At 28.2% G+C, this 21,321-nt stretch overlaps 1 protein-coding gene and 1 long non-coding RNA gene across 2 annotated transcripts in view; one reads left to right on the top strand and one right to left on the bottom strand.

Moving 5' to 3' along the window:
- Positions 1-6,406: 6,406 nt before the first annotated feature.
- The window catches only part of LOC102675721, a 45,206-nt gene continuing 30,291 nt past the window's right edge, over positions 6,407-21,321 (bottom strand). The window contains exon 3 of the long non-coding RNA XR_421113.2: positions 6,407-6,642. This is a non-coding gene — a long non-coding RNA (uncharacterized LOC102675721). The remainder of the gene's footprint in view (positions 6,643-21,321) is intronic.
- Positions 6,551-21,321, top strand: part of LOC102675808 (calexcitin-2) — a 51,165-nt gene continuing 36,394 nt past the window's right edge. The window contains exon 1 of the mRNA XM_031508430.1: positions 6,551-6,651. The gene's annotated coding sequence lies outside the window, so the exon portion shown is untranslated. The remainder of the gene's footprint in view (positions 6,652-21,321) is intronic.

Raw genomic sequence — 21,321 nt, 5'->3', positions numbered from 1 at the left:
TTTTTTTTTTTTTTAATTAAAAATTCCCTTAATTTTATTAGGAAAGAGATACAGCGATGGTCCAGTTGACCATATATTTAAATATCAAATTCTTCTTTCTTTCTCAATCAATCATGGAATGTGGATCGTGATGTCTCTGAAACGAGATCTAAAGAGTTAACTAGTTAACTGGAGGGATATATTTATCCAGCATGGCTATCAAGATTTAACTCGCAAGGTTATTAAAAAAATATTAAAGAAAGAAAAGAAAAAGGAGATCACAAAATAGAAGAATATTCCACCGGAGGAAGATGTGGAAAAAAAGAAAAAGCATTCACATTTAATTTAAGGATCTGAATAACTTGGAAGCAAATGAATAAAACAAAAGAATAAATTCAAAACTTTTAGATAAATTAAAGTGAAAAAATGTTACTTTTATCAATAACAATCTATTCTGTAAAATTTACAATAAAAATGAAAAACAATGAAACAAACTAGTTTCCACGATATCATACAATAATTAAAGTAGATAAAAATCTCTAGATAGAAATCAATAAAAAATAACAATAAATATTATCAAATCAATTCTATTTAAACAATTATAATAAACTGTAACTTTCTATTTTATTCTTTATAGTTGATTGTATTTTAATTTTTAATTGACATAAATTGATTGATAAACAATCATAAAAATTTTTAAATTTAATATAATTTGATTCAAATACTTGTTGATCGACTTAACGACATTAATCGAGACTTTATAAAGAATAATTCAATAATTCACTCGAGATTACGTTTAAACGTAATTTTAAATGATTAGAAAATTGCCCGATGACCATAAATTAGTCAATAATTGATTATAATGGTAATAAGATTTGAAATGTGTGTTCGTGAGTTTTCCTTTGGTATTGGTGAGTTTTGTTAAGAATATGAATATCGGAACACGAGTGCAAAAATCAATTTAAGATTGAAAAATTAATAATTTAGAAGATGTATTAAACTCAAATTTTGTAAAATTCACTCGTGCATTGATGCAAGACAAGGAAAACATGAATAAAATACGTTTCTGTTGTAAATGAACTGGTATGAACAAATGTTGTATAAAATTGTTTAACAAACGTTTTTGTCGAATAGAGTAGCTTGATGCACAGTAAAATGATGTTGAAATATCGTGGTAGGTTTTTTTTTTAAAATTTTCAAAAATAACTCGCAACTCCAAATAACGACGAGTATGATCAAGGTTTTATGACACGAGTAAGGGTTATGCTTCTCTTTGTCAAAGGTAAAAGGACTCGTAAAAAATTCAAAATTTACTTGCATGGTGACAAGAATAATTCAACACGTGATAACGTGCACGCAACAAAGTTGTTTATTATTTCAAACGCTTTGAAACAAATTATTATTTAAAGAAGTTTAATAATAAAAAATTATACTTCTCATTCTCAAATATACGAAGCACAGTTTTAATAATAAAAACAAATTTTCACAACAAATTTAAAAATTTTAATCAATAATCGTAACTTCTTCTCTCTTATTTTCTTGATATGATGTTTCATCATTAAAAAAAGGTTTAACAATTGTTGATTCAATTTCTAAAATTATTATATCTTGAAATTTATTTATACACCGGAATTTTCAGTGTATAAAGACATAGAATCAGAGGATAATAGATTATTATTCATCCTAGTATGCGAAACTTCTATTATTCAAACATCCTGCTATTCGAATAGGATACATAGTTTCTTACCTGTGTTCCCTATTATAATAAAATGGAATGCTAGTGGTACACAAATATGTAATATTCTTCCTGTAATCTCGTATCTTTTCTATTACTGTAATAAGAGATTGTACGTGTTAATAACTCGTGTATAATGGTCGAAACAGTAGATAAAAGAAAATGATAGAAATGAAATAATATTGTATTTTATTTAGAGTTAACATTACATCGATACATTTCATAATAAAAATTCAATCAATATCGTAAGTCATTCATTAAAATCCGTGTGTATATTCGTTGTATCATGTAATAATAATATAATTTATTCTGTAAATCGATAAAAAATATATAATTCAATAAAAACAATCTAAATAAACTAACCAATTTAACATTTCTTGGTGATTCAGTTTTATCAAAAAATTGAATATAAAAGAATATGGAATATGTTCACATTCCATATTCTTTTTTATTCAATTATATTTATGATTGCAAGCATGATACAACAATCAATGATTTAATTATTGATTTAATTATTCTTCTTTCCCACGTAACACTCGAGTTGTCCACGCTCGCGAAATTAAATCGAACAGCTCTAATTAATAGAGACAATCTTGGTATTACAGATGTAAAGCTGGCCGATCGCAATTTATATCTGTTATAAATCAAATTAACCGACGTGCACCGAAACCCATGAAATCCGCGATCGAAGGTGGTATGTAAGTTGCGGTTTGATTGACGGAAGCCAGCAAACGAGAGCACCACTTCCCCGAAGATGTCAACCATTTTTCGATCGAACATCTTCGATGGAATTTCGAGCAACAAAATCATTCGAGGGTATGATTCTCGAGATTGATCTTTTTCTATATAAATTCAAAATTTCTTTCGAATGGTGGAATTAGCGATTTGAACGGATTATAAATATATTATATCTTGAATTGTTTGTTGAATGAATTATTAATATATTATATTATAAATATATTATAAATATATTATATACGAATTATAAATATATATATATATATTATTGCATGTAAAATAGGATGGATCTGAAATAGTATATTCATATGTTACGATCGAGAAATTATAATTATGAGCGATTAATTAATTGAAATTAATAATTAGAAACAATTATCATTGAAAAAAGGTTTAACAATTGTTGGTTCAATTAATCAATCTAAAATTATTTCAGTGCAATAAAGACATAGAATCAGAGGATAATAGAATTCGATTATTATTCATCCTGGTATGCGAACAATGTAATGTTTGTTAATTTTTAACTTCACTTATTCACAAACAAGTATTTTAAACTCGAGTTTTTTAATTATAAAATTATCGTAAAATAAAGTAAAAAAAATTTCCGTACCAACTTCGTTGTGATACAATGGATTAATTCGTTTAATCGATGTTCCATTGTACATCTGTCAACGTATCAATCACAGGAATGTGTAGCTGATCGATCCTCCATCTGGTTCTCCATTGTTCTCGATTTCCAGTCAGACAGATCGTTCTTACCAACCATTTGCACCGTTGACTTTGTGACTTATTAACACGTGTTGCCTCGACTCTCGTTTCTTTCCATCTCTTTCTATTTCAAGCCGGTTAATATCGCTGTCATCTTTCACGCGACGTCGCCTCGCTTTCCTCCCTTTTCATTATTGATAAAATTAATTGAAATTGGAAATTAGTACAGCAACATCTTTGTTATATAATATCTTTTCTTTTCTTATCCAGATATTTTTTCGTAATATCTGGATAAAAATATAAGAATAAAATTAAATGGAGACATTAACATTTTTTTAAAATATCTCTCTTATAGTAAATTACAGCAATAGAATGAAATTAAAAAGAATATGAATGAAACTACAGTGTTTTAAAATAGATGAAATAAATATTGAAAATTTAATTATATATACATGCACATAGGTATGTTCAATTTATGAGATTAATTAATAAATTTATGTTGTATGATTGTAAATTGATAGTTTATAATTGAACGTTTATTAAATTATAAATGTAATTATATTATTGAAAAGATCATAACGAATGATGAATATAATAAAAGAATAAAAAAGAAGAAGAATGAATTTAAAAATTTTAGATAGGTATTTAGTTATATTTGCTCGTTATGTATAAAATTATTTTGATAATTATTAGATTGAATTCGTTTATTTAATAATTTTTAAAATTACTGAATACAAATTGTGTGATTATCTAAATATCATGAACCTTCGTGAATATTTAATATCTGAATAATATATCCTGATAATTTATGACGACAAATGAACAAATAAACATTGTACATTAAAATTTAAGTTTTAATAGAAACAAATGGATAAAATTTAGTGGAGTACAGAAGTGTCGCATACGCGTATGGCAAGTTCAGATTATTTATTCACTTGGTGCATATTAATTTGGAAACAGGCCAGAAAGGGTCGACGAAAAAAGCGACGAGATAAATTTTTTAAACATATTATATCACATACACGTGAAACTATAGCTATTCAATTAATAATAAATAATATATTGTTTAAAAAAAATTACTAATCAACGATATTTTTTTATAATTACAAACATAGATACAATTTTTTTAACTTGTCAATAAAAAAATTGTAATAATTATTGCAATGATATAATTTAAACGTAAATTAAATATATCGTAAGTTAAATTTTATTGTTTGATAATTTTTATTCATTATTCATTATATAACTTATTTTTTTTTTTCTAATTTAAAAAGGAAGGAATTGCCATTTCATAATGATGTGTATTTAAAAAAAAAAAAGAAGAAGATTTAATTTAAAGATTTGGGTTAAAATTTATAAGATTGATAGAAGATTTATCGATAATCACTTTGAGAATACGAGATAAGGGAAAGAATAATTCCCACGATACTCTTATTTTGTGCATGGGATACACGTTCTCGTGTGCAAGCATGAACAAGGACATGTCTTCGTGAAATTTTAAACCGCTTTACGTTGTTCAAAGAGCTATGTGTTGCTCGGTGTTTAGAATTTTACCGTTGAAAAGATGCTTATACATTCTCTGTGCGTGTAATCGAAATATCGGTAAAGTTGTGCAAGATGTCGCCATTGAACAATGGAGCAGAAATTATGTACGTATTTTAATGTACCACGGGTCCAGAACTGGGTCCCTGGCTAATTGCCCATCTTTGTCCACGAAAGGTCAACGAAAAGAAATAATGGGAAAATAAAGGAGGGGAAAAAAAAAAATTCTAGTTATTCCTAAATTTCACCACAAATTGCCCGATACAGCCTAATATTACAGCTTCGAGATATTTATCTAAATTAATATTTGGAAATTTATTCAAATATTATGTAATTGGTCAAGATATCTATCTAATTAAACAGATATCAAATTTTTGTCATCGATTACGAATTGGGAGATGAACAATCGTTTGAAATAATTAATTAAGTATATCGGTAAATAGATATAAAAATAAAGAATGTCTTATTTTATAGGAGTGTTTGATTTTTAAGAAAAAAATTTACGTATTGCATTCTAAAAAGATGTATTATCGGTCCATTATTAATGTTCGAGACATTCAACAACATGTTTTGCTAAAGATATTATTACGTAAAAAGACATAATTCACGCGTCAACCAATGTGGAAAGAAAAATGGTGTTTAAGATGCAATGAAGAATCATTTGAATATTCTTTATATTATATAATATCTTATCGAAATCAAATATCAATTTATAAGATAATTAACCAAAAGATATAAGATTAAAAAGAAAAGGAATGCAAAATTAATTCCAAAATATATTTTATTTTAGGATATTTTATTTTGACATTTTTGCTCATGTTACCTGTTGAATGGGAAATTCAATAGAGATAAATTCTAAATTAAAAATACAAGTGAAAGTTATTAATGTGATAAAGGTAAACCTTGTTAATACAATATATTTTACACTATATTTTATCTTTTCTACACAATAATATACTAATTTTATCTTTTCCACATACAGGTTAATTTCAAATATTGAGAGACACTTAACACATTTCTTTATACGAAAAGTTCAATTAACTTTATTCATTTTATCAATGAATACGTTGAAACACGAGTATTAGACAGATTATACTAAAACCTTGATTAGCAAGCAACCATTTCTAATCTCCATTCTTCTAATCTCCACATTTCTACCACCAACAAAATTAATCTAACATCCTCAATATTATATTAACAAGAATTTTTCTTTCTTCTAGGATTCTCTCTAATCATCACTACACAAAGATACAAAAGAATCAAGATTATACTTACAAAATCAGACGAATTCCATCTCCATCACGCCATCTAGTCTGTCATAACGCAAAATTGCTGACGAAATAGTAAGTATATTTTCATATTTTCCATACATTCGACTCGAACTCTATCTAATCTTCCTCGAACGTGTTCCAGGAATGGATCAACCTGTATCTATCCACCGAAATCGCAGCCAAACCTCGAGGAGCGATAAGGTTCCTCGTAAGGAAGCTGTCCGGAGCAAAGGCGTGAAAACGATTCGATTCGAGGTAAGCGAAAAACAGGGGGGCACCGATGCGTGGAACGATTGGAGCACGTGGTTCACCCGTGGGGAACCAAGGGGCCGAGTGGACGAAGCTTAAGAGGCCGATCTGCGCAAGCACAGGTGCAAGTTCGAGGGTATAAAGAGGAGAAGCTCGAGCTCGCTGCGCGCACTTTGTGCTTCATCTGTCCGTCATTCGCGTCGTGCGCTCTCGTCGTCCGCTGTTTGTTCACGCAGTGTTCGCCGCTTGTCCTCTCTCTCTCTCTCTCTCTCTGTCTTTACACACACACATCTCTCTCTCTCTCTCCCCCTCTCCTCGAAAATCTCGCGAGTTCCAACCGTCCTTCGTTGGAACCGGACGATCCTCCAGTGTATAACCTCTTCGTTCGATCGTGTTCAACCCCACGCTCAGCCAGCTCGGCCACTCGACCAGGTAGGTGTTGCATTTTTATCAACTCGTAAGGGTTTTTTTTTTTTTTATTCCACAACGTGACAATTGTGAAAAACAACAACTTTTTCCGTTTGGCTGGTTGTTGTTATACCAGTGTGGTGTTATATACGAGTTTTATATATTGTTGTATATATTGAGATTGAGATATATACCGATCAGTGAATTTGTGAATTTTTGGAGTGACGCGATATCGGGGAAAATAGAATTTTATCCCGATATTGGAAGGGAGTGCGAAGAGATGGAGGAAGCGGATGGATTGGGCCGAAAGGGAAGATTTCGAGAAGGGTTTTGGCACAGAAGGGTGAGAATGTTTGTTGGGGAACAGGGAATAGGCTTTTTTTAAACATCTTTTTGTGGAATTAATTTGATTTATCGTCGAGAGGCTGATTTCGAGAGGCTTTTTAGAAGGTGGGAATAAGTCTAATTGTGCTAAGTGGATATTGGAAAATGAGAAGAATACTTGAAATCTTGGGATTGAATTGTGGATCTCCAATCTTTATTGTGCATTTATGCAAATTTATGGACGAATAGTTTTTTTGTTTTTTTTTACAATAGGAGTAATTACTTAACGTTAAACTTAACGTCAAGTAATGATTTTAAAGGTATATCGTATGTAAAGAGAATTCGTAATGTCGAAGTAGTCATTCCAGTCCAATTTAAATCTACAATTACTTAATTGCACCATACGTTATTAATCGTGCCATGCTGTGTAAAGATACTTTCGAATATTATCATTCTTTACATGCGAAAAGAATCTTTCAAAGAATTATGATCACGCTAATTTCACGATTTATACGGAAAAGAAATAAAATTTGGAAGAAATAACAATAATTCTCGATTTATAAATATTTGACATTGTCCTTTAAAAAATGATAAAATAAATAAATAAAAATAAAATTTGAAAGAAGTAACAATAATTCTCGATTTATAAATATTTGACATTTTGTCCTTTAAAAAATGATATAATTTTTAAAGGAATTTTTAAAAAATTTGTATAAATACGTAATATTAATTTCAAAATAATTGTAAATTAACAGAATATCTAATCCCCTAAAGTTTTGCCTAGACTTGCTTCTCGTACGTACAAACTTTATTATTTGAAAAGCGCGAAACCACTTACCGGCTTTGTTGCTTCGACCCTTCAATTACGCCACTCAAGTTTGAGAGTTGTCTTTGGGTGGCGTGTTACGTATTAAAGGTAAACGTGTCCTAAAATCCCGTATGCTCGAGATAATAACGAGTTTTTATCGTTATTCCATTTCTTTAACTATTCTTTCGAATAGTTATCCCGGTAAACGAAGGGTTCGCTTATTTTCGATCGTCAGATTTTAGTTTCTTCTCCGACTTTCGAACGACCGTGCGGTCGATTAGCTTCATTGTTTCCCCTACGGAGAGTTACATCTATTGAGAGGATAACGTTGGTTCACAATTAACCAGAGATTCTCGAGACGATTAATTTTATTTTCTTTTTCTCCTTTACTTTTTTTTAATTAAACGGACTTATTATTGTACATCGACGAAAGTATATTTATATTTCGTTTTTATAAATGGATATTTCCTTTTTTTATCATGAAATGATTCAATCCTTCGTAAAGAGATTCTTTATTCTTGCGGATTATTACGGATTTGAAAAGGAAGAAAGGAAAAAGGAAAAAAAAGATACGCGAAAATATTTTAGAGATACGAATATTTTATAATTTATTTACTCCAAAAATTCTGATTTTAATCAGAAAGTTTGTACGTATATAAAGGGTTGGAGAACATGGAATAATTTTTTGTCGACGGGAAAACTCTTTGAGGGGATGAAATCAACTCCCATTCATGTTTTGAATACATTTTTGTCTGTTTATTATTTTTTTATTTTATTTTTTTTTTTTTTTTTACGATAGAGAAGTTTAGATCGTTTAAGAAAAAAATTCTTTTTTACCAATCATAATATACAGAAATATATTTTCTTTTCTTTTCTAAAGAAGATATGCAATGTAAAGAAATATATTCGTTATTTAGATATCTGATGACTGATCAAACTGTTACGTACGTTAAAAAGAAAGGGTAAATGAAGAGAAAAGATGACGAGATAACGAAATTATAAAATTTCAGAAAAAACTGTTTCATATATCGGTTGAAAGATTGCTTTCAATGAAAAGTGCGACATGGAATTCGTACGTTAATTAACATTTCACTAATTACAATTAAAATTTTTGAATTTAATTTTACATTTACGAAGTATAACAATATTCTAATTTAATGCAAATAAAACACGAATCGAACGATCGATGTTTGCGTTAAATTGGTAAAAATTTGCAAATCTTTATATCCGATGAAATTATATTGGCCACTCAAAGTAATTAGCGATATAAAAGAATTTATGAATCGAATGGCGATATAAATAAATCAAATTTATAAAAAAATTTAATAAAAATATATAAAAAAAAAAGAATATGATAAATTTAGCATCGTTAAATTTTAATTTTTTAAAAGTATCAGGCTTATGCAATGTAATATTGTAAATATTAGATGTCTCGTTTATGGGGATGATAATGTAGTTATTTTAAACAGCGCATAAGTTTATGTAACGAAGGGATGCACTTTCCTGTGACATTTAATAAAGAATGAAGATGGCGACACGAGGAAGCGTGTTATTATCGTTAATTTCAATAAAAACCACGAGACATTTTTCTCGAGAAAAAGAAATTCTCGATTCGAATATTGCTTTAAAAAAGATAAAAATTTTACAACAAAATCGTGAAATAAATTATCAATAAAGATAAATTTTTATGCTAAAAATCGTATTTCTCTTAATAAAATTCTCTTATTAGGAATAATCTAAAAACGACAAGAAAATTGTGTCAAATTCATTGTATCCTTAATTTAAAATATATTCGATATCTGTATCAATTACCATTTTCACTATTCGTTAATTATTAATAATTATTAATAATCTTGATCTATATTATCTAATTCGTATAATTTCTAATACAATTCCGACGAAAATATAATTATCCAATAACTACGTAATAACCTTAATCAAGTAGATTCATTGTCGTAATTCATTGTATAAAGTATATATAGGCGTTTCCACGATAAAAGCGTCAATTAAAATTTCAAGAAATCATCGACGATTCAACGATTATCTATACATTTAACCGCCGATATTTTTTTCTTTTTCCTTTATTTCGATTAACCATTGCTCGTTACTCGAAAAAATTCACCAAAAAATTCCAACTATACTTCGAACTATCGATCGAACATCGCAATTTAAAATGGTCGATCATCACCGTGACGATAATCTTTATCGAGAGTTCGAAGCTTCGATAAGGGAAACGCCACTTTGACGTTGTCTCTTGCTTATCAATCTAATCTAATTTCTTCTTTTTCTTTTTTTTTTCCTTTCTTTACCCCCTCCCTCTTTGCTTCCGTCTTTCCCGCGCATCACAACGCGGAATATCGCGAAATTATAAATGGTCGGTCGCTGCGCTCTTTGTTTCCACCCCTTTTCGAAGTTGCATTGAATGCGCGTTGCTCAGGTGTGGAGTCGCTTTTATTCTCTCTCTGTCTCACTCTCTCCGTTGCGAAATCATAATTTAACTGGCCGGATGCATTTGAGCGAATAAAAAAAAAAAAGAAAAGTGAAATTCGGCACTGTTCCGCGCGAGGTTCGCCTATTGGAGAAACTTTGAAACCGTAGTAATTCACCTCTCTGGCCGGGATACAACCAGACATTTTTCTTTTCTTTTCCTCTTTTTCACGAGTGAAAAATCTGTCCCAGCGACCAAGTTAAAGGACGCGTGGTTTTTGGTTAGCGAAACAATTTCGCGGATTTATTCCTCCTGATCTCGAGATTTTCGGATTTTTGTAGAATTTTGAATGAGGAACGAGGAAAGGAGGCGAAAGAGGGTGAAAAGACGTGTATGTATCATATCAAGAAAAGGAATTTTATTCTTGCTATCGATTAAAGAAGAATTTCGATGAAACAATATTCGATTTGTTCGAACATTGTTGTCTATTCGTAACAAATAAGAAAAATCTCGTTCCAAGAATTACGTTTCGATCGAAACCCTCTCTTATCACAAACGAAATGTGAAATTAATAAATAGAACAAAATGGTGAATGGATAAGTTAATTATTTACGATATAGGTTAAAAAGTATAAGAATAAATGAAGGTTGAAAATCCATGAAATAAAAAAAATTTGAAAGAATATTCAATAATATTTAGATGTAGTATTTAAAATGGCATTGTGTAAGATTGCGTAAGAATGTTAAATATTGATTCAGAAGTTTTTGTATTTGTTTAATATCAATATCCATGATATATATATCTCACAATTAAATGATCATTGACATTAGATTTTCACTAGGTTACGTTTTGGTTCTATACTTTGAACAATTTATCATATCGAATTCGAATTTGTTAGTTCATTATTAAAATTCATCCTTTCTCCTTTATAGCTTAATGATAAGATTATGTTGAAACATATGCAATTAGTTATAATGCAAATAGCGTAATGATAAGATTATATTAAAATATATGCAATTTGAACGTTATCCCGTGCTTTTGAAAATAAATGATACTTTTATTACTTGCTGCTCGAACAGGGAGGATAAGAGAATAAAATAAAACGAAATGGAAATGATTTTCTCCATTGTATACATTGTAAACACGTTACGTTAAGTATACACGTGCATTTAATCGGATGTAAACGTAACTGCTATCAGTATTTAAATTCTCTTAAATTTTACGATCGCCACAAGTACAACTCATTTCGTGTGCATGAATTCACCGATCGTGGAAATAATGATCCAGCGAAACGAAGCAATCACTTTATGTAAACACGTTTCGAAAATCGACAGGGATCACGAATTCTGGTAGTTGTAGCTAAAGCTATCGCTTTAATTGTTTGTAAAAGAGTTATGTTAATTACTTTTGGATAATTTATCTTTCAAATATATTCGATACATATGCACTTTGCAATTTTATCGAAATTGTGTTTCTATACACGTTTTGAAAATTTTGGAATTTAATTGTTTTAATTTTGTAGAAAGTATCCATCGAAATTTTAGATATATATATATATATAAATCTTTTTAAAACGTTTTGATTAAAATTGCATTTCTACAATATCCTACAATTGATAAATGCTTTTAAATGAAAAAGTTCAATAATTCTGGAAAAATAAAGTTTTGAATTTTTACTATTGTTTTTATCAATGTGATTCAAAAAAACATGGAGAATATCGATCCATTTGAATATCGCATGCCAAAAGAATTCAGTCGTGGTGTTGAATCAAAAGTGAATTTATCAGGAAAAAAAAAAAAAAGGAGAAAAACTATGAAATGGTAATTTACACTTTCAAAAAAATTTGTATGCATTATGATGCAATTTTTATTTCGAATTCAAGAGAAGAACTTGAATAGAAAGTATGACGTCAATCAATCTTTCTTTGATCTAATAATTAATGAATTACGAATAGGAATGAAAAGTATTGTCGAATACGAAACCTTGAATTTATCAGTGTCTCCCCTCTTTTCTTTTAAAAATCTTTCTTAGTTAAATAAGAAAATGAGCAAAGTTCTTTGTTGATGAGTTCTTTCGTTCCAAGATTATTGATATTTGGTGATCATTGTTAAATATCGACCAACTAAGACTTTGGGTACATAACTTTTGAATGGCACAGTTTCTATGCGACTTATGATTCCTGCGTTCGATGCAAAGTGCTTTTCAAACGTATTTTCTTTGCCTTTGTTATTTTGCGTAGGATAAAATAAATTTTTGAATAAAGGATAAAACGAGAGGATAGGTTGAACATGAAATTTCTAAATTTTTTTTAAATTTTTCGAAAAATTATTTCTAAAATGTTACGAAAATTGTTTAGGATATTGCGTGCATTTATTACTTTCGTATATTATTACTCGTGATTGATACAATGATATTTTTTTCATTTTTATTTCACTCAATTTATATTATATTACACATTTTTATATTTTATTTTAATTCATTATATAGTGAAATTCGTAATATTTCGTTTTTATTACATATATTTTATTACGTGCGTTCCGAGGTGATATAATCCCAGAGATTGCGGATTTTTATACATTTATGCAAAACTTGAATTCTGTTTTTAAAAATCTACAGAATGTAATGTCTACAATATGAAAAATGATACAAAGTATATATATTTATTATGATATTTGAAGAATGATATAAAATCTTCATTATTTAAACTCCATTTCTTTAATCATGTTCATTAAAATTCGATCGTGCATAAATATTCGCAATTATAATATTGCTCTCTTTTTAATTATACCAAATAAATACGCACATATTATATTTCTCTGAAACAACATATTCAATTATATATATTTTTTGAGATAAAGAGCGTATCTCTTGCCATCGATTTTAAAATCTACGATTATTTAGCATGCATTCGCGATACATGTGCATATGCTACATACACGGTATTTAAAACACGATATTATTAAAAGTATCGATTTATTTTAATTTGTTAAAATAAAAGGCGTACACACGATTATTCCTTTATTTTGATTACATTCAAATCTCGTCGAACTTTGTCGGGAATAGGATGGAAAATTTCATACGATTATTTCTCCTGTGTATATATACACATTCAAACCGTTTGTTTTGTTTTGTATTGTATTGTATTCTGGTTTAGTTAAACGATACGTACACATCGAATCGTTCAATTAACTCGAGACGATGGAATTCGAAGAATTTGCTAAGCGAAATACAAATAGTAAGCGAAAGGAGGAGGGAAAGTCACGTGACTATAATATTTAGAATTGAGTTGAATGTTTCACGATTATTGTCAGATCAGACTTCGATCGATACGGATCTTCGAAATGGATATAATTCATTATTAAACATTTGAAAAATGTTACAAAATAGTTTTTTTTTTAGAAATTCGATTGTAATTGTTTAATAATTAATTAAGAAACAGTATGCAAAGAAATTTGATTATATCGTTTATGAAATATTTTTATTAAAAATATCTTTTTTATTAGAAAAAATTAAATTAGAAAATTAATTAATTTTGACATTGTTTTTTCTAGGTATTTGTACAGTAATGGATTATATTTAAAGAGTTAAGATATATTTGTGACCCGAATACGTTTTCGGTTTCTTTATAAAGACAGTGAACAAATAATGCATAAACAACCTTCAAAAGCAGAACTTTGATCGTTTGACCGTCTTCACCACTTTTCATCTTCATCGATCTTCACAGTCTTATACAGATGGGAGAAAAAAACAACTTTTTTCACTGAATTTTTATACGATATGTAAATATTAAAAAAAATTGTATTTATTATAAACAATTAGATATTAATCATGATTTAAATTCTTACAGCGAATTGTAAAAAATATTTAATTACAAAGAAGATTCATTTATAATATAAGAACATATTTCTGTACAGAGGAAATGAAACTTTATACAGATTATAGTAAGATTTTTTCTTATATATTATTATATATTTACACACTGAAAGAATAGACTTTTTTAATAGATAATAACAAAGGCTTGCATAGAATCGATAGAATTAATGAATAATGGAATAGCTTTTGCTTTTCTATCATTTTTTATAATAATTTTTTGCAATATATAATAATTTCAGAGTATAGTATCATATATTTCACTATAGATGTTGAATACTTGTAATTATTTTGTAATATACGTGATCTTTTTTGTTAAATTAATTATAAAAGATAAGATTAGAATAAAAAAGAGAAATTGAATTTATTCAAGGAAATAAATATATTAATTTAATTGCAAGTTCAACATTATGAATTAGTTTCTCAATGATATCATTAAAAGTTTCTTATTTGTTTTTAGAACTTTTTGATTCAAATAGTAAGAGATATAATAAATGATTGAAATATTTTTGAGGAATAATTTTGTTCATATTTTCATTGAGCAAAACTTTTACAATAAAAATCTATTCAAATAAAATAACGTATGGAAGATTAGAAATTATACTAGAAAAAGTTTGAACTGTAAAATATTTTTAATAAATATATATAGTTTTACAATATAATTGTGTCAAAAGGAAGATGAATTCTGCATCAAGAATACCTATATATTAAAAATTATTATTTCAATAAGAAAAATTCTTTGGAAGTTTGCTTTGCGTGAACAATTTTATATGATATTTTAAAAAAAAAGAAAGAAAATAATCTTTTCTTTTCGTATTTTGAAGTACGTGTAACAGAAACACAACTTTTCTTACATTAAAACTTTGTTAAACATGTTTAAATTCGAGATATAGCAGTACATTCACAATTAGATATAAAATGAAGCATAAGACTTTTTGAGTTATGTGTACCTTTGTCCAAGTAAACACAATTTTCCAGAAATTCACGTACAAATTAAAAATGAAATATTACTTTTGCTTATTTTACCCTTTGATTAAAATGCATTATATGCGAGTTAAAAATTATATAAAGAACGTTAAATCACGTTAAAAGGAGATATTCAAATTTTAATATATGTGTTAGAAGTTTAAAAATTTCCAATATTCGAATATGAAATAAAAATAAGAATATCCATATTTAATAAACTAATAATGGTATTCACATCAGATAACTTTAACCATGGAATGTCTATTTTTAACTTTCTGTTGAAAATCGAAATAAAAGAAAAGATTCTCTATTTTCATTACTCATTAATTTTTTTATCAAGAAAATTTCATACACGATAAATGAACGAGCAAAGAATTTGTATATTGATAAAAAATGATTAAAAATTATTATTATTATAACAATAGAATAATATTTTGTATAATAATGGAATAAAGCTTTGATGAATTTAAGCTTCAAATGACAGACATTGAATCTTTCTTCTTTGATCTATCACTAGATCAAAGAGTTGAAACTCAATATTTTCCATGACATCCTCTTTCATTTTATTTTTCATATACTATTACATTCTACGAGACGAATTCGATGATGATAGGTTTAACATTTCCATAGAATTCAAGACTCTTCTGTTTCGTCCTTTCTTTTTTTTTTTCTTTTCTTTTTTTTTTTTCTTTTTTTAGATAGAAATCAGATTCTAATCGTAACTCGATTATACCCTATGACTAAAGTTTTCTTCAATTTCCCGAAACAGCGATTACAGCCTGGCTTAGGAGTGTCGTTCAGCCTTTACGATCGATTGAAATACACACTGATTGCATGTACAAATATGCAATTAAGGGTTCATTTGCAAGGCGAGGAAGTTGGAATATGTTGTTAATTAACTATTGGGCGTGGAAAAATGAGGAAAATTAAGGTCAAGGAAAATTTCACTCACTGTGTTTAAACGAGTATGTATTCGAATTTTCAAAAGTTGGATATATTCGTTTCATGGTAGATTGTTGTTGACACATTTAAGAGTTTTTGCATAATAAATATAGATTCTTTTTTTATTCCACGCGAAAAGAAGCGCATTAGAGAAGTAACTGTTCTTAAGTTATTTCCTGCATTCTATTCGCAGAAGAATAAAGTTTTAGTTTTAAGTATACTATAAAATTTGACCTATATATAATTTTCTTTAACCTGTACTCTTTCGTTTACTTATTTATTTATTTTACACAATCACAATTTAAATACAAGAATCAAGTAGTTCATAATAAAATTCGAAGAATCTCATAAATGTCTGTAATATTCCTCGATACAGTGATAACAATGGATATTCCGATTCTTATCCGAGGGAGGATAAGCTAATAATATTTCTCATCAGGATCAGGATCTATACTCGCAGAATGAAAGAAATGCAAAGAATAGAACTGTTCTTGAGGAAATATCTCGGATAAGACGGATAACATAGTCGTTACCAATATTGGATTACAATGAAGAATCGTTTGGCTTGTAACGTGGATAAATCCCGGTTGGTATAAATCACATTTCCCTCCGAATTTTTATTTCTTATTACCTTTGAAGATTTCGGTGAATATTCCGAGAAGAATGTTATTATGACAGGAAAAATCGTCGATACAAATCGTTTTTAGATATATTTTCAGAGATTGTTGATCTTTTAATTGGAAAAAAGAAATACTAGATTGCAATTTATTAATTTTTAACGTGAAATCTCTTTTTTTTCAAGATTCATCTCTTTATTCCTGTTACTTTTTTTCTCGATAATCAAGTAAGTGTTAGATTTAACCTAAATAGATAACCTAAAATTGATAAAATCTAAGCTCATGAAAGTTTTAAACGGTTTTAAAAGTATCAGCAAGATATCATTTTCTTAGGAAAGTTTCTTAGTTTATAATGTTTCGTTCGTAAATCAAGAATGTGTTTCATTAATATCTATTGGATCGAAATCTTTAAATTGTGCGTGTGTTTCTTTTTGAATGATTCCAAAATTATCTCGCCACGGAACGCTCTATCTAATTAAATTATGACACGAGAAATTTCGAGACTTTTGGAAGAAATCTCGAACTTTCATAAATCTCGTCCCAAATCTGTTCAAAATTATCCTCCATAAAATCTGGAATCAGTGATTTTTAAATATATTCTAATCTTTAGATTTTTAATGTAAGATTTTTTTAATATAGGATTTTTAAATATAATTCTATCACCAACCAAAGTGTTTCAATCTTAAAAGATTGCCAACATTTTTACTTGTTCGCTTTCATCATCTTCTCCTGTTATCTAAAAAATCACCATAAAGGATTGCTTACTTATACTCCATATTCGACAATAAAAGTGTACGTTACACGAACAATATTATTTTAATGCAATTGTAAAGAATTTAATTCGTATAACAAAATAAAAAAGAATCGAGATAAATATATGATACGTGCGATAATATTTTTTAGTTTTATTTACTTTTGAAATTAATTAGAGAAGAAATAACAATAACAATATTTACAATATTGTATATTTAAAATTAATTTTTCTTTTTTTTTACGTATCATTTTTATTTTAATTGTTTCGAATTTTATTACAGGAAGATGAAACTCTATAGAATAAAATTTATTATGGTTTTTTTTTTTTTAATACGCTGTCTTCAACGTCGGGTGAAAAAGAAGAGAAACCTGTAGCTAAAATGTTACAAGGATGGTAAAATTTGCTACACCTGGTATCCAATACTTCGATCTCTTGCGTCCTACGTGATATATTGCAGAGCCAACAAGAGATCGAACCCTTTGTATCCTCCATAAATTACCTGCGGTTTGCTGTTGAGGTTTTCCAACAGATGCAGGCTACATTACTTAGAAAATCTTTGCCAGTACTCGTTCTTTGCAAACGCTAACACTTGACACTGTTATTAAATATATCAAACGTGTATAAAATATCGCATTTACTCTTTATATTTTTACATTTTATTTGCCCATTTTCGCGAGGATGAAGCAACGAATAATAATATCTGATAGTCGAAAAGATTGTGAAAAAGAATAAAAAGAAGAAATCAATAATCGTAGAGAAATATTTTTTAGAAATTGATGTGTCTGTGTATTTTATAGAATTTAATACAGGTTGTTAATTAAATAATTAATTCAATAATTAATAACAATAAAGACACAAAGGGAGAGTTAAATTTTTTCTTGTTATAAGTAATTTTTCTTTTAGGATGAATTTTTTGAAAAAAATAATCTTTCGACGTACATTTATCGATTAATAATTGGCATAATAAGAGGCATGTAAAATATTCTGGTGCGTATCAAATTAATGCAGCTAATCATGAATATATTTGGATGGTACATAGCTATTAAAGAGGGAAGATAATCGTGAATTGATCGGATTTAAAGGTAATCTCAAGTTCGATATTAGGTAAATAATGGAGAAAAATGTATCTTTGAGAGTAATAATCAAAGTAATAATACTAATAATAATATTATTCTTATTTAAATTAAAATTAACAATAACAAATATTTTCATTATCTCTTTTTAAATTCAATTCCTTTATTAAATCTTCTCTGTTCCTGATATCACATATCATTACACAAGTTTCGAGATTATTACTTTGTAAAAACTCCATATATTTTAATATCGTTCATTAATTCATTTTAATCAATTTTTTTCAACCTGCCCCACTTTTCCACAGGATTTTTCTAACTGAGCGAAAATAATGGGAATATTCTTGGGAATAACTCGAAATACTTTCTTGATAGTCTCTCGCGGAGAAGAAGTTTGCAAAAGTGTGGACACCGGCTTTTCTCTTCTTTGCCTTACTCTTTGTCGTTCTCCTTAGGGATTTTTACATAGGATCTATACTATTTTCATCTCCAGTTACCAAATATTCGTTCTCTTTAACGTTGGATACAACTAAAGACACGCATACACACATTTTCCGACCTATACATCTATATCTCTTATTTCCTTTAAGTGCAACAGTATTAAATTTAAACGAGAACAGAAAAATATCTAATGAGAGATTTAAAAGAAAAAAAAAGAAAAAAGGTTCCTGTAGAAATTATTCGACGTAAAGATACACAGTTTAATAATTTTTTTAAACACATACAAGTTATACTAGAGGATAAAGAATACTCGTGTATTTTGTACATTAATATATATAAAAATATCTAACGAGAGATTTAAAAGAAAAAAAAAAAGAAAAAAGGTTCCTGCAGAAATTATTCGACATAAGATACATAGTTTAATAATTTTTTTAAACACATACAAGTTATACTAAAGAATGAAAAATACTCGTGTATTTATTGTATACTAATATATATATAGCACTTATGGATTGCTACTTATACTCATAAGAAAAGAAAAAAAAAAGAAAAAAGATTCCTGGAGAAATTATTCGACATAAAGATATATAGTTAATAGTTTAATAATTTTTTTAAACATATACAAGTTATACTAGAGAATGAAAAATACTCGTGTATTTATTGTAATATATATATATATATATATGTAGCACTTATGGATTGCTACTTATACTCATAAGAAAAGAAAAAAAAAAGAAAAAAGATTCCTGGAGAAATTATTCGACATAAAGAAGATATATAATAATAGTTTAATAATTTTTTTAAACACATACAAGTTATACTAGAGAATGAAAAATACTCATGTATTTATTGTACACTAATATATTAATATATAATAATATATATAATAATATAATATATATAATATATAATATATATAATAATATATATAATATAAAATTGTACACTAATATATATAGCACTTATGGCTTGTTACTTATACTCATAAGAAAAGAAAAAAAAGAAAAAGAAAAAAGATTCCTGGAGAAATTATTCGACATAAAGAAGATATATAATAATAGTTTAATAATTTTTTTAAACACATACAAGTTATACTAGAGAATGAAAAATACTCGTGTATTTATTGTACATTAATATATATATAGAATAATCAAAAAATTAATTACCATCGTTTCAATGTATATATATATATAGCACTTATGGCTTGCTACTTATACTCATAAGAACGAAACATTACAGTTATCATAAAAAGAAGCAAGCATATCCGTGTCGATAGGTATATAGGCGTCGTAACGTTCGCCCTTTATTCTCGCTATTTTGCGAGCGTAAAATCTAATGTACGCGGCTTATGCTGCGCTCATATGCATCACAATGAAGCAAACGTTACAGCATCCATTGTAACGTTCGTGATTCTCCCTCGCATAAACGTGTTTATTATTATATACTTAAACACGCGATGACTATATTACGACTATAATCACTCGAAATATTATCGAAGTGAAATTAATCAACTTCAAGAGAATACGAATTTAATCTGTCCCTTTATCGGCGAAACGCAGGTTTTTGCTTTGCATGATAATTATTTAACATTCTTATTAAACAAGCCTTTGAATTTACCGTCCAATATTTGATATGAGCTTGAGGAAAAAGAAGAAATGTCTTCTCTATTGCGAGGTAAAGCCAAGATAATAATGAAATTGAATATCTCAAAAAATTCGAGTAAATCCACTGTGCCAATTGTTATTGTTATTTCTTCATCAGTCAATGCGTCTTTCGAGTTATTTAATTTCGAATCGAAAACGAGGGATGTTAATCGACCATCTTTTAATCGATCGGTCACTTTAATCATCGGCTTGATCGTGACCGAGATTCGATTGTAGCAATTTTCAATCGACGATTAATTTTGATTTAATATCAATTTGGCGCGGCAACGAAATTCGGTCACGGTGTAAACGCGAGCCTGATCGAATGTATGTACACAAAGGACAAAGGAAAGAGGACGCGCGTTGAAACGAAATCCTGTGTGCGTGTGAGTTGAAGCGTAGATTTCTAAACAGCGAAACAGGTCGACTTGTGATTAGAGCATCGTGATGACGCTCTCTCGAATCATCTCAATCGGAAAAGAACGTAATCGCGTTATTTCCTTTCGCCGTGTTTTTTCTCCTCCCAGACGATGCCCTTAAGGATGCCCATTTCTGCTCGAATATCGTTACAGCAACTGCTTTGCGCGATTCGAACTTGTTTCAAAACTCGATTGCTGAAAACTTTAAAAGAAGCTCGTTTTATTTTGGGATTACGCGATGAAACGCAAACTCGTTTCTTTATTCGCATTTTAATTTTTTCTTACATTGTTAATATTGTGATAAAAGTGGTAGGAATTAGAAATTTTTAGATACCTATACGTGTTTCTTTTAATTTCTAAATAATAATTTGAATTTCTAAAAAATAATTTTTATTCCAAATTGTCCTTATAA

Source organism: Apis dorsata, unplaced genomic scaffold (assembly GCF_000469605.1).
Source record: "Apis dorsata unplaced genomic scaffold, Apis dorsata 1.3 scaffold_86, whole genome shotgun sequence".
Taxonomy (NCBI): Eukaryota; Metazoa; Arthropoda; class Insecta; order Hymenoptera; family Apidae; genus Apis; species Apis dorsata.
The sequence above is the reverse complement of the archived record's forward strand: the minus strand, read 5'-3'. Positions and strand labels throughout refer to the sequence as shown.